The 13588-nt window shown below is 36.3% G+C and overlaps 1 protein-coding gene across 1 annotated transcript in view; it reads left to right on the top strand.

Moving 5' to 3' along the window:
- Positions 1–13588, top strand: part of THEMIS (thymocyte selection associated) — a 189126-nt gene that overhangs the window by 100388 nt on the left and 75150 nt on the right. The gene's annotated exons all lie outside the window — the stretch shown is intronic.

Genomic DNA, 13588 nt, shown 5'->3' with positions numbered 1-13588 from the left:
TTCTGTCCTGTATAGTTGGGATGTGCCACCCCCTTGTTAACCTGGAAGCTCTCCAAACCCCATACTTTTGGGATTTTTATGGAGGCTTCTTCACACAGGGACAATCAATTATTAACCTTATTTCCAGTCCCTCTCCCCTCTCTGGAAAATTCCAGAGTGGACAGTGGGAAAGGGGCTGAAAACTCCAAGCTTCTAATTATGTGGTGGTTTTTCTGGTGACCAGCCCCCATCCAGAAATCCATTCAGGGTCACCTCATCAGAAAAAAAAAATATGTATATTCCTATCACCCAGGAAATTCCAGGGGATTTAGGAACTCAGTGTCAGGAACCTAAGATAGAGACCTATTTATATTTTCTGGTATCTCACAGTTACTAAAATAAAACTAACAGAGTCTTTGACTAAATCCTATGCCATTTACATGTAGAATTCCATATCAAGTTAATAATTTCTGACTGCTTTTTCACTGGTCAGACCTCACATGGATTCTTTTGTCTATTTCTGAGTTCCACCTCTGAAGAATATTAATTAAAGTTTATTAAATGTTGAGTTGTTTGTTAAGATGTTAAAAAACCCAGGAGCCATTTTCATCTGACAAATGGTTGAGGGAAATGAGTGATAGTCTAAACTTGAATGACTTGGAGCTAGTTGATACTATTGTATACATTTAAGGAGCTACTGTGTGGCCAAGTTATCTTCTCTCTCTCTTTTTTAATGTTTATTTGTTTATTTTAAAAGAGAGAGCGCTCATGAGCTAGCATATGTGTGCAAGTAGGGGAGGCACAGAGAGAGAGGGAGAAAGAGAATCCCAAGCAAGCTCCATGCTCAGCATGGAGCTAGGTTGGGGGGCTCCATCTCACATTCAGGAGATCATGACCTGAGCCAAAATCAGGAGTTGGATGCTCAACCCACTGAGCCACCCAGGCACCCCACATTCTCTTTTTCTATCACAACGTTGGTTGCGAGTTAAAGGGAAGACAACTTTGGTGTGATATTTTGGAACAGGTTTCTTGTCCCAGAAAAGGTGAAAGCAGAAGCTAGGAAAAATCCCAGGCCAGTGATGTTATCAGGACACTTCTCCTCTGTTGACAGTTTATCAGTCAGTTGAGAAGGGTCTATAATTCTTTGTTTGTAATTAGTTTCATCAATGCTAGTGTGGTAGATAAAAAACTATATTTTCTCTGAAATCACATTAAAATCAAAGGATGCTATAATTTACCTGTGCTCAGACCTACTGACCTCATTTTCAACAATTTTTTTCACCAGGAAGATAAAAATCTGCTTAGTGGATCATTTTTGGAATATAAACAGAAGCTCTGTCAGTTTCTGCATAATCTACTTGAAAAGTCTTGCAACCAACTATTTCTTATCATCACAGTGTCATCCTTTCATATACTTCTTTTATGTTTCTTCTGATATCTGCATTAAAGCTCTTCTATCGATGTATGCTTTTAGAAGTGATTGGTTAGAACACTTTTTATATTCCACAGACAGGAAGCAGCCATTGGAAATAAGCCTCTAAGATTTTGAATTGCATATGGAATATTGCTTGAAACTCAGAGAATAATTTGCAAGGGCTATTCAGTGTTTAAATATTCAAACTCACTTAACTCATTAAAATACCTTATTATATATGTAGAGTAGAGTATCAAATTCCTCATTATGTAACTTTATTTGTGCCTTCCCAGTGGGTCATTAATTTTACTAGATCATTTCTTGCACTATTAAACAACAGGACAGACACATGTGCTATCTAAGAGTACAGGTATCCACTGTTAGTTATGAACCTACATGTTCAAAGAAGTTTAGAAATGAAGAGAATATGAGGACAGGTTACAGAAACTAGAATAAATAGAAAGAACTATTTTCCAGGGTAGGATTACAACTGTTCTGTAGCTTCAGCAATGCCTAAAATAAGAATCAATTGTAGTAGCACTTTGAGAACTGTGATATGGATATGAGCAGGGCAGGTGAGGGGTATGTGTGTGTGGGGGGGTAGATCTCAATAGAGATGACAGCACATCTCAAAGCCTATGAAGTTTTACACTGAAGGAATTTATTGTTGTTTTGAAAATGTGATAGCTGTTAGGGAAAATAATGTATGGGGTCTAAACAAAGGGATAAGAATATACCAAGTGACCCCTCAAAATTCCTTTTAGCCTGATGACAATGTAGACATAGTATCTTTAAGAGCTTTGCATTCAGATTCTTAATGAGATGAGAACAATATTATAAAATGACTAAATAAATGTCTGGGCTTAAAACTGTTTTCGAAATAGGAATCTTCTGGGGCAGACTCTCCTTTCCTGAGGGTTAGTTCCTATGTCAGAAATAGTTTCAGATAGTTTGAAAGAACATGTACTCACTGGGGTTTCTGCCTGTCCTGGATATATATGGCTATGACTGCTGAGTGCCACATAGGAGAAATGTAACTTCTGTATTCTGATGAAAGGGCCTATAACCACATAGAAAAACAAACCTTTGGTTGAAAGATGAGATATTCTACTCCTTCCAAGGCTGCACCTGGGACCAGAAATCTTGCATTTCACTAACTCTGTTTGGCCATTTGATGCCCAAGTGTCCACTTTGCTGCCGGAATTCCTAGATTTCTGTCAGACAAGAACACCCATAGGAGACATTAAGGCAAAGAGCAAGGGAGGCAGTAATGGCAAGGTAGTGTGAATTGAGCAGAAAACAAACCCTGTACCAGAATTAGAGTGAGAGCTGAAAAAGGCAGAGGGAAGCAATCGTTTCTGGGAGGTGTAGAGAGAACACTTCACCAGCTGCTGCTGGGTGTTAAGACTCACTTCTGATCTGATGTGACAGTTAGTGGCTGAAAAAGCATTAAAGAAACCATGCTCCTAGGGTAAATCTAGATCGTTAGACAATAGTATTATATCTCCTTCTTTTATTTTTGTTAATGCAATGTGGGGTAGACATTAAGAATGTTTGGATTTGTAACCACCTCTGCACTTTGAAAGATCACTATCTCTCTACTTGTAGTGTATTCTCCTGGTCTAACAGAGAAGCTGTAAGTCTGTTTCCCTATGAATAACGAAAAGTAATGCTTTAGCAGTCTTCAGACACCAAAGGCAAAGATGGTGGAAAACATGCACATAATTGAAACACTGAGATTTTAAATCTGAGAAATAAGAAAGATACAGGGAGCTTATGATCTTCTTTTAAAAAGTTGACAAATTTGGGGCACCTGGGTGGCTCAGTCGGTTAAGTGTCCAACTTCGGCTCAGGTCATGATCTCACCGACTGTGGGTTCGAGCTCTGCATTGGGCTCTGTGCCGACAGCTCAGAGCCTGGAACCTGCTTCCGATTCTGTGTCTCCCTCTCTCTGTGCCCCTCCCCTTCTCGTGCGCTGTCTTCTTTCTCTCTCATAAATAAATAAACATTTTTTTAAATAAAAAAAAATTAAAAGTTGACAAATTTGGCATATTTTTAGCAGATATTTGAGCTGTCCTCAAGGTTGAGACACATAAAGATTAATACACCATGGTTTTTGAGTTGCCCAAGGTCTGGAGCCTGTAAACAGCCAACTGTAGTAGGAGCAAATGAAAAAGGTGGGAGGGGAGGGAAAAGGATGAATAAAGAAGTGCTGAGTTGAAAATTAGCCAAACTCAAGTTCCAGCTGAATCCTTGCAGGTAGAACCCTGTGCCCAATGGGAAGTGTGGAATAGTTATAAGTTGTTTTTGTGCTTTTGGAAGTGGGAGAGTAAACAGAACTGTTAAAATTTTCCTCTGGCATAACATGTACTGTATTAATACTTCTAGCTGGAGAGCCAAAGAATGGTTTAAATGACCACTAAATGAAAACAACTCCTAAATGGCAGGCATTAGGAGACATGGCCTGATTTTAAGGAAATTTCAACCAAAATGAATGTTATCTGACTAATAATAAAATACTCATTATCTCCAGAGAGTTTATGTCCAAAGAACACTGTTTCCTTCTGGGAGACTAAAGTATACTCCTACTCGGAAATACTTAAATTGACCTAAATTTTGGCCCTCTTTGAGTTTTCAACTAACAATGTACTCATCAGGAAAGTGAGGAAATGCTGATGAAAAACATTAGTTAATACTGTTCCTTCCCTCCCTCTGCCATCTGTGGGATAAAGAACTAAAATATACCACCAAATATGTGATTGTCACATTTTCGGTATTAGTGAGTATTACTTTTTAGCTTCAAAAAAAATTCATTTAAAAAATGTGTTCAGGGGAGCCTGGGTGGCTCAGTTAGTTGAGTGTCTGACTTCGGCTCAGGTCATGACCTCACAGCTCCTGAGTTGGAGCCCTGTGTTGGGCTCTGTGCTGACAGCTCAGAGCCTGGAGCCTGCTTTGGGTTCTGTGTCTCCTCCTCTCTCTGCCCCTCCAACACTCATTCTCTGTCTCTCAATAAGAAATAAACATTAAAAAAGAAAAAGAAAAAAATGTATTTATTTTCCCAGTGGATTGGCAAAATGAGTGAATGAAATTTGTAGTAAATCATTTCACGTTAGATTTCTGGCTTTTATGAAGATTAGGAGAGTTTTCATCTTTTTAAGATGTTCATAACCTAGAAATCCCTGTTTAGAAATGGCCAGCTATAACGGAAGAATCAGTAATTTGGAATGTTCAGTGCACAATATGTATAGAGTAAGGGCATTTGAATTGCCAATTTCCTGTAATCCTATGGGGATTCATTGATTCATTGAGGTAGGTGTGGGCTCACTAGATATTTAAATTCTGTTCTTTGAGCTCAGTACCTTCAGTTCTGTTTTTTAATTTTTCAAAAAAATATAAAGAGTAGTTGGGAAAATCTAGAGGAGGTAAGTTGGCTGGCTTTGCAGTTTTAAAAACTGATTTATCTGAGTTTTCCATTACTATATCAGTTCTGAATTTATTTTAGAATAAAAAGCATACCCCGAAATAAATTGATAAGACATAAGCTATATATTTGAGCAAATAAGTTTTGCTACAACTCACAGTTTCTTGCAAGTGAACCATTACTTTTAATCTTTGGTGCTGTTTCCAGGCCTGTATAAATGAAAACATTTATATTTTGCTTCCCAAACCAAATTTCCTGTGTAAATGTTAGGATAGAAAATGAGTATAAGAGTGCTATGAAAGCATGCATGGGGATAGGCTTCCAAAAATCAGTATTTTTTTTTAATTTGAAAAATAGAAAACTTAAGAAAAAGATTTATCTCAATAATAGACGAGTAGTAAGTAAAAATGAACATAGAGTTTAAGAGAATAGAGGGTCCATAAAAACTCTAAAAATTAAAAGAGAAAGAAACGACTCATATTAATACATTATTTAAGGACAAACTCTCAGCCAGCCTATTATAGCACTAAGTTTTTTTTATCACACTTCATCAGACTCTAACAACAATATGATCATGATGTCTTAGAAAACCTCCACCCAGTACTTAATTATCAATATACACTTCTATTAGAACAAGCGTCTTTTAGCTATTTTGTAAGATATGCCACTGTCTAAGGTATTTGCCATGAACCAATTACATAGGTAATTTAAAATCTGGTGAAGAGAGGAAAAAAAATTAGAGGAAGTCCTATAAGATCAGGTCACTGACTACAAAATTAGTCAAATGGAACAAATATAAATGTATCATGGACCACAAAAATTGTATAATAAGTCTATTGTTATTTGTGTAGACACAGAATTGGAAAGGGCTGATTGTAAAATTGTGGAGTTACACAATATATAAAAAATAAGAAATACCTGTTCTCCTAGGTTAAGAGATACGAATGTGATTTTAAGTTGTGATGTTAAGCTTATTTAGATAATTAAACTTTATATAACATTTGTCCTTAATGGAAAATTGTTTTTGCTTTCACATGGTTTCCAAACCTTAACTAATGTTTAAAAAGAACATGCTTACTAGTTGTGAAATAGTATAAAACCCAGAGTCATATCAATTGTGTTATACAAGGATGGAAATTGCCCTACCCAAGGTATTTTTCTCTTCATTGTCTCTTGTTCTAGCTTTTCCCCTGAGCTGGAATCCTTTCTATATGTTTCTACTCACACCAGACTCTTCTCTAGCCAAATTCTCTCCCACAGGGTTGTCAGGCATCCTGTGTTCAATAAAATATCATAAGTTCTATGATCAAAGCTGTTCAGTGTTCCGTAATTAAAATATAGTTGCCCATCACTGAGCTCTTCCTCTGTTTCTAGCATTATGCTAGGTGCTTACATGTATTATCTTATTTAATCCTTCACACAGCTTCATGAAATGGGTGCTGTTATTATCCTGTTTTGCAGATGAGGTAATTGAGGCTGAGAGGTAGGTCATGTGTCCTGGTTATCAGTGATTCTCAGATTGGCAAATTTTGTGGTCAATCCTTAGTCCTCATATTATTTTTTTTCAATTCCAGTGTATTTAACATATAGTGTTATATTAGTTTTAGGTATACAATATAGTGATTCAACAATTCCATACATCACCCAGTGCTCATCAAGACAAGTGCATTTCTTAATCTGCTTCTTCTATTTCACTCATCCCCCCACCTACTTCCCCTCTTAATGCAATCCCTATCAGAATACCAATTACATTTTTCACAAAACTAGAACAAAGAGTCTTAAAATGTATGTGGAACTACAAATGACAACAAATAGCCAAAGCAATCTTGAAAAAGAAATGCAAAGTTGTCAGTATCACAATTTCAGACTTCAAGCTATATTACAAAGCCGTAGTAATCAAAACAGTATGATCCTGGTGCAAAAGTAGACACATAGATCAACAGATAGAATAGAAAACCCAGAAACAAACCAACAGTCATATGGTCAATGAATCTTCAACACGGGAGGAATGAATATACAATGGGATAACGTCTCTTCAACAAATGGTGTTGGGGAAAGCAGTCAGCTACATGCAGAAAAATGAAACTAGACCACTTTCTTACACCATACATAAAAACAATATGGATTAAAGACTTACAAGTGAAACCTAAAACCATAAAAATCCTAGAAGGGAGCCAGGCAGTAATGTTTCTGACATTGGCCATAGCAACATTTTTCTAGATGTGTGTCCCAAAGCAAGGGAAATAGAAGCAAAAATAAACTATTAGGACCACATCAAAATAAAAGATTTCTGCACAGTGAAGGAAACAATCAACAAAACTAAGCCTCCTGAATGGGAGAAGATTTTATAAATGACATATCCGATAAAGGGTTAGTATCCAAAGTCCTCGTATTATTTGAATACTAGTTGAACACTCCCTCTTTTCTGAAATCCTTTATTTTCTGGAACATCGTGGTTTTCTTATCTCGTTGTGGTTGAATTTCCTCCTGAATTTTTGACTGGCTTTCCCTCTGGTCTCCCATAACTGTAAGTTTTTGAGTGCTTTAGAGTTTAATCCTCAGTGTCTTCTCTATCCATACTCACTCTCCATATCTACACTCATCTGTACTCACAGATTCCTTTTATACTTATGAAATGGCTTTCAGGAGAATTAGTCATGTGTATGGATTTATTAAGAAAAACAACTGGAAATGATCTCATATTTTTCATTTAAAATCTATTTTTATGTGCTTAGATATCGTCTGCTAAAAAAAGTTCAATCTTTAGGGGTGCCTGGGTGGCTCAGTGGGTTGAGCGTCCGACTTTGGCTCAGGTCATGATCTCGCGGTCCATAGGTTCGAGCCCCACGTCGGGCTCTGTGCTGACAACTCAGAGCCTGGAGCCTGCTTCAGATTCTGTGTCTCCCTCTCTCTCTACCCCTTCCCCACTCATGCTCTGTCTCTCTGTCTCTCAAAAATGAATAAACGTTAAAAAAATAAAAAAAAAAAAGAAAGTTCAATCTTTAAGAGATAGTAGCCTGTGACATTGTGTCTGATCTATTGTGGTTGTCAGAGGTCAGGGAAGTGATCAAGGTGAGGACAGACACTTCCTTCTGATGTTATTCTTGTAAATGTAGGTTTGTCGGGCTTGGGATTTTTTTTTAAGTTTATTTATTTATTTTGAGAGAGAGAGAGAGAGAGAGCGCATGCACAAGCAGGGGAGGGGCAGAGAGAGAATCCCAAGAAGGCCCTGCAGTTTTGGTGCAAAGCCCCACACAGGGCTCCACGTGCTGTGAGATCATGACCTAAGCTGAAATCGAGTCAGAAGCTTAACTGACTGAGCCACCCAGGTGCCCTGTCATGCTTAGGATTTTTCTTTTTAATGTTCCAGTGATGGCAAAAAGCTGGAGAGTACCTTAAACTATGTGAGAGATGTTAGAATTTTGGGGAAGGCCTAAGGCCATTCCTGGCATCAGCAGAAAGCTTTTTTAGTAACAATTCAGTTTTAGCTGAAATAAACTGAAAAAGCTGGACCTCAGACTAGGACTAGAACTAGTAACTTTGGAATTTCTACGTCAAGTAGGTGATAACATAAGATCCAGAAAGACTGTCAAGCCTTTTTTTCAAGGGAGAGATGAAACTAATAAAGAAAAGAGGACTAATAAGGATCAATATGTTAAAGAGCTCAAAATAATGGACATATTCTTAATAAGCCAAGAAAAATACAACGTATATTACTGCTACATAGAGGAAAACTACAATTATATAATTGCAAGAAAAGATTGACAAGAAAGATTTAAAAATCTATTACTTTATTGTATATTGTATGTAAAATGCTTTTAAATTATTTATATCTATAATTATTTTAAAATGTTAAAATGATTATTATTATAATTGTTTACACTTATTTTAGCTCCGTAGATGTAAAATCTTAATTGCGTGCCATTTGCTGTGATAAGCACTGGAGACACATTAAGAAAATGAAATACAGTATCTAAGCTCAAGAGACTTTCTGTCTAATGGATTAGCTACAGGAAAACAATTTCAGTATGAGAACTCAAGGGAAGAGTGCTATTAGTTGGAGACTACAGGGGTTTGGGGGACAATTTATTATAATCTATCAAAAATTAGGATTGAGATCAGAAAAGGATATTTAGATGTCCAGATTGAAGTATATCAGTTTAAACAAGTAGAATTAGTCAGATGTACAGTGATGTTTAGCGTGATCCAGCGAGAGGAGCATCTGGTGTAGACATAACTGTATCAGGATCCTGGATAGGTTTATAATGTCTGTAGCACAGAGTAATATTATGAGGATGGAAGAGCGAAGAGGACCAGATCAGGAAAAGTGTGTCATTACCAAGTTTCTTAGCTCAGGCTTGCAAGTAGTTCAGTTCACTTCTTTAATCATTCTGTTCCAGATGAAGAATGCGACTTCTTCAATATCACCTTCTTAGGTTCCCTGCCACACTGTGCTCTCTCAGTGCTCAGGGCTCAGTCTTTATGTTACTTGATCTCTCATTTACCTGGTTCAGCCATCAGACAATTGCATGACTATGGACCCCTCTCTCCCTGGCTAATTTCATAAAGATTACCTCTATGTTCTTGGGGACTCCACCCATAATCCCTTATCTTTCAAACTTTTAGTCATTTCTTCCTTTCTTTGGATTTTGCTAAGAGGTACTTACTGTTCCTGTTTTGTTTTGTTTTCTGTACTTCCACTCCTTTGACCACAGACCCTGGTGCCCCATTAAGCCCACAGTTAAAACATTAACACGTGAAACAAGCTAGTTCCCATATTCACCTCACCCTCCTAAAAAAAAATACTACATTTTATTTTTCTAGTACAGAAAAGAATGAAGACAAACAAAATCAGTTGTATTCCATATTAAAAAAAAAAAAAAGACTGGTCCTTCCTTAAACTAGTCTATGTTTAAAGGAATCTGTACTTTCTACAGAGGAAAAATTGAGTGCATTTTAGAGTTTCCAGTAGGAAACTAACAATAAAATTCCTATTTTTGAATATAAAATATCTAGATGTTAAATACAAAACACCTAGAAAAGGCAAGTTTATAGAGATAGACAACAGATAAGTGGTTGCCTAGAGTGGTGGTTATCTAGAGTGGTGGGTAGGAGCAGAGGTGAACTGCAAACAGGCTAGAGGGAAATTTTTGGATGATAAAAAAGTTCTACACCTGGATGGTGGCCCAACCCTTTAAATTTATTAAATTCATTGAATTGCACACTTACAATGGTGAAAACATCAATTATACCTCCATAAATATCCATTTTGGAAAATCAGCCTAATTTTAGAGCAGATTATCAATTCAAACAGAAGCAGGAAAACAGAAAACGGAAGTACTAATATCAGAGAGAGATGACCGCCTGTGTGACTGGAAGACTAATATTAAAGAGGACTTTATGAGGTGGTATTTGTAGGACAGGTGGTTGATGAAGTGTAGGGAATAAGAAAGTCACAGTATGAGGAAAATACCCGGGTTCCTGGCATAAGCATCAACATAGATGGTGGTTAAACTTACTAAATCAGGAGCTCCAGACCTAGATAGAATGGTGGTTTTGCAAGGGCAAGGGCAAGGGAGAAGTTTGGTTTAAAGTATGCTCAGTTTGAAATGTTAGTGAGATGTCTGAGCTGAGATGGCCAGTGTGAAGTTAACAATGATCTACAGTTTAGGAAAGAATTCCAAGCTGAATTTGGTGATCCAAGTGTTGACAAATGCAAATGGTAAATAAAGTTCTGTGACAAGATGAGATGAAGCTGGAGAGTGTGTAGCTCATGAGGAAAAAAAAAATGAAAAAAAGGTGTACTTCTATGAGGAAGTCCAAAATATAAGGAACAAAAAAAGTACATATAAAGCCTAAAAATAACCAACTGGAGAGCTTTATTAACTAAGTGATTACAGTGAATCAGTCACAATTCTAAGCTTTTTACATGTATAGACTCATTTAATCCTCATGAAAATCCAATGAAGTTAGTTTCAAAATTATTATCTCAATTCTACAGGTGATTAAGGCTCATCAACTTTGAGTAACTTTCCAAGACCAAAAGTCTGGATTATTGGCCTTCAATAGAAGTAATGAGCAATATTTTAAGAGACTTAGTCAGTCTTGGAGAGTATTTGTGATTTTAGAATCAAAATTCAAGTTATGACTAAGTGATGCTTATTTTTTTCCTAGAAAAATTGTGGAAATCATTAAGATACAGAATTTATATGGAATTTAAAATTCCATGGAACTATACATTGTCAAAAGAAAATGTTCTCAAACCCAGAATCTTCTAGTTAGGGACCCATATTAAGGGAGGCTCCTTCTGGAACATGGCCAGTTGTCACTGTGTGAGTAAGAGAAGGTACACAACCATGAACTCAAAATAATGCACCAAGAGATCTCTATGTGTAGCTCTATCCACTGCACTGATTACTGTATTAAGTCTATTTGGGGGTGAGAAAGTGTAATCTTTCCTTATCCCTCAAAGTAGAAAGAAACTGGGTAACAGTGAACAACAAAAGGACAGCTATACTGTCTTAAAAAAATTAATCACATTAATCCTCCTTCTGATTTCTTATTTTTGCGAAGGCCACCAGCATCTACTGATTCCCCCTCTTCCCATTTATTAGTCGTGAAATCGTCTGGATTCTACTTCTTTAACATTTTTGAATATGTACCTCTCTACTTCAGGTCTTCATCATTTCTGGATTATGGAAACCATCTTCTAACTAGTCTTTTTATGTCTGGTCACATTATATTCAAATTTATTTTCCACACTCTGATATATTTATCATTATAAAAGAAAAATCTTACCGTGTGACTCTCTTGCTAAAAATTCCTTGTGGCTTTCCTTTTAATTTTTTACCATCTGTCCCTTATTTGTTTCTTCAGCCTACTTCTCTCTCTATCATGCCTCACATTTTTACCTCAGCCACACTGAATTTTCAGTTTGCAAAGGACTTTATTCTCTCCTGAGTTCCCAGTCTTCCCAAATGGAATTGTGTTATTTTTATTTGTTTTTAACAACCATTTATGGGGGACTTAATAAATTCTAAAGAACAAAATAATTCTAATTAAATCCCTTCAGTGTTCATATGAATGTTATTATCATTCCCAATTTATAGACAAGGAAACTGAGGCTCAGAGAATAATTGCCTATAGTAAGAGAGCTATCAGTAAGTGTTAAAGCTAGAATTCTAAGCTATCCTTTATCCTTCATCTAAATTGCTCTCTGTTGTTACGTGTTGTAAGGAAATTTCCTTCGTGCTCTTCCTCCTGTCCTCTAGTTCACAAGTCTGTGTTTGGTGTTCCTAATTTGGGTTTCCATAATAGGCCTAATGAACTGTTATCAGAGTCTTTACCATAAAGTGTTATAATGGCTCTCTTAGTTACCTGTCTTACTAATTAGATACTGTGCTTCTTTAAATATATATTTGTGCTTGCTTCCCTGGTATTTTATTAAAGTTCCTGGTTCACAGCAATCACTCAATAAATATTTGTGGAAAGGAGGAATGAAGAAAAGAAGGAAGGAAGGAAGAAACTTTATTTTACTCTCAAGGCAGTCAGGGAGATTGAGCTACTACAGGGAGAAGCCTTAAATTAGAGAAGCTCTCTGAGCTTTCATTGTTATACAAAACTGGCTTGGATCTAAGTGGCTAACACAATGTGGATTTTTATAAACTATTGTTCACTAAAGACTAAAAGAGATTTCCTTAAAATTTTATGCAGAGTTAGAACAACTACTAGTTCACATAAATTTGAAGGGATATAAGAGAACAAGAATGAAGTTGGTTCCTTCTTATATCCATCAAGTCTAACTTTCTTAGTAAATTACTTGAGAGTACATGTGTGTGTACACCCATGTGTGCCTCTCTCTGTATATGAGTATGGAAGTGTGGGTATGTGCAATGCTGTTTTTTCCAGCATCCTTTTAGATGTCAAGTTTTCTAATGTCCAAATAAAATCAAATAAGCCCTCAATTTCATATAATTTTTGACATTCCGGTGCCCTCCTCCTTTAGTTTCAAAAATTTATGTGGAAGATTTATATATATTTAACTTTGGTTTTTTTGTTCTCTTGCTCTTCACTCTCTTTCTTCCGAATTTTATTTTTTTATTTTATATTTTTGACATACAAAAAGTGATACATAATTAACGTATATAACCTGATGAGTTTAGTAATAAGTGTACACCCAAAACCATCAACAGAGTCTATGCCATAAACCTGTCCATCAGCTCCAAAAGTTTCCTGCCATCCTCTTTATTATTGCTCTTCACTCTCACTTCATGTTTATCTTTCATCTCAGTTCTGGTGTTCCAACTGCATGAGATTGCTCTGGTCTTTAATGCCCCAAACTATGAATTCAATTTATTTTCTTTGATTTTTCAAGGAACCACTAACAGGGCACTTGTGAGTAAAAATGAACTTGCTGAAGATCTGGTAATAACAACTAGGAACAGAAAGTGAAAGTTCTAAACCCTACTGATTAATCCTTGACCCTGAATCCTCTTCAGGCTTTTATCTCACAAAATTAGTGCCATTCCTTCCAGGATCATCTCATATTGGTTGTTTGCTTTTTACCAGTAACAACATTATTAATATTAACAATTATTATTATTTCCAAGTAATCTGCCAAAGTATCCCAGGAATGGGATATAATATTATAATAATAATTTTTTTTTTTTTTTTTTTTTTTTTTTTTTTTTTTTTTTATTTATTTTTGGGACAGAGAGAGACAGAGCATGAACGGGGGAGGGGCAGAGAGAGAGGGAGACACAGAATCGGAAGCA

The sequence above is a fragment of the Neofelis nebulosa genome, chromosome 6 (assembly GCF_028018385.1).
Source record: "Neofelis nebulosa isolate mNeoNeb1 chromosome 6, mNeoNeb1.pri, whole genome shotgun sequence".
Classification (NCBI taxonomy): domain Eukaryota; kingdom Metazoa; phylum Chordata; class Mammalia; order Carnivora; family Felidae; genus Neofelis; species Neofelis nebulosa.
The sequence above is the reverse complement of the archived record's forward strand: the minus strand, read 5'-3'. Positions and strand labels throughout refer to the sequence as shown.